Below are 1,861 nucleotides of genomic sequence, written 5' to 3'. Positions count from 1 at the left end.
TGTTAGCCACAGGCCCGCTAGCTGGATGTTAGCCACAGGCCCGCTAGCTGGATGTTAGCCACAGGCCCGCTAGCTGGATGTTAGCCACAGGCCCGCTAGCTGTGAAATATTCATTCATGTATTTATAGATTATGAATCATTTTGCGAGTCTGTGTGTGCGTGTGTGTGTGTGTGTGTGTGTGTGTGTGCGCGCTGTAAACAGATCCAGCAGCAGCTGCTGCCACAACAAAGAGAACCAACTCAACCGGACCCAGAAGGACCCAGAACACAGAAGATCACGACCCAAACTACATCGGAACTAGAACCTCCTGATCCAGAACCATTTCTCTAGTGAAATCCAATCTGGTCCAGTAATCGTCTCCAGTCCTCCTGGTTCTAATCGGACCATGGCCAGTCAAGCAGCACCGTCAGAGGTTCTGGACCAGTAGAACCAGTGGAACCACATTCTGCCTGCTATTTCTGGATTGGAACTGAGGAAGAGGATGATGATGAAGCTCAGCTCCACATTTTAAAGCGATGCAGTAACTTCAGCATGTTGGTTCTGGTTCTGGTCTGGTTCCTCAGAGTGAGCTCACTGCCCAGGTTTAGAAGCTGATTCTCAGGTTTCATGAGGTTTGGAAACGTTCAGTGGCCCGGTTCGGCCCAGATGTGTTGGACCCGGTTTGATCCCAGTGTTCTGACCATCAGTGCCACCTGGTCAGGTTTTCCTACCGCAGCACGGATAGACAGCTGGGTCCATCTATCCGTGCTGCCGTCATGTTTACAGGCAGGTTGTTGATGTTAAATATATTTTATAACATTGTTGGAGTGGAAGCTCAGGAGTTAGCATTAGCTTAGCATTGGACCAATTTATATACAGGATGAAACCACAGGAAGATCCCTTCCTTCATCAGGATATCCTACCTGTTTAAAGCGAAAAGCTATCGATGTATGAACTAGACCTTCATTAGAACCTGCTAACATATTTTAAATACGTTGGTGTTTCTAAGAATAAAACGGCATCAGAAACTGGTTTTTATTGGAATTAAAGACAAACTGCAGCTGTTTCTCAATCTGTCGTATGACAGACTTTATTAAATGGAGCCGCAACGTGTGACCGAACTGCAGGTCACTGAAACGATGGGATATGATTCATGTTCTAATATTACAGAGCTACTGCAGCTTCAGGCGCCATCGCTACCAACATCTACGTGGCCAGGTTTAGTCATGAAGGTGTTATGAAGCTAAAACATTTTAAAGAACAGGGACAAGACAACGTCTTTGGTCCTGTAGCGCCACCTGTGGTCTGATCGAGGAGGAGCTTTAGACCAGACGTCTGGTCAGGTCCAGGTTCTGATCAGAACCACCGGGTCGACCCGTCCAGCAGAGGAGAAAGGCGGACTGCTCCTTTAATCCTGTGCACAGGAAGGAAACGCCGCAGTTAGCTTATCGGCGGCCCCGCCCACTTCCTGCTGGGGGGCGAGGAAGAGGAGGAAGACCTCACATCCTCCCAGGCTGCAGGACCGGCCCCAAGGCATGATGGGAGCAAGTCTGAACATTCCTGCAGGCCCCAAACGCCTCGCAGCAGACAGAACCAGCAGGTCCGGTCCGGTCGGGTCGACTTGTCATCGTTACTACAGAAGTTTAACGATGCGTTTACAGCCCGTAAGAAGATAGGAGTTTTCAGTTCTGATGCATTTTATGATCATAAAAAAAAAATCTGGAAAATTTTCTGATCATTTCAAATTTAAATAATAATAATAATAATAATTATTATTATTATAATAATTATAATTATTATTATAATAATAATTATAATAATTATAATAATTATAATTATTATTATTATTATTATAATAATTATAATTATTATTATAATAAT

General features: G+C 44.8%; 1 protein-coding gene across 1 annotated transcript in view; it reads right to left on the bottom strand.

Moving 5' to 3' along the window:
- fhod1 (formin homology 2 domain containing 1) overlaps nt 1-1,861 on the bottom strand; it is a 54,372-nt gene that overhangs the window by 50,432 nt on the left and 2,079 nt on the right. The window lies entirely within an intron of this gene.

Source organism: Poecilia reticulata, unplaced genomic scaffold, assembly GCF_000633615.1.
Source record: "Poecilia reticulata strain Guanapo unplaced genomic scaffold, Guppy_female_1.0+MT scaffold_181, whole genome shotgun sequence".
In the NCBI taxonomy this organism is placed as follows: Eukaryota; Metazoa; Chordata; class Actinopteri; order Cyprinodontiformes; family Poeciliidae; genus Poecilia; species Poecilia reticulata.
Note: the sequence above shows the minus strand (reverse complement) of the source record. Positions and strands in the feature narration are given on the sequence as shown.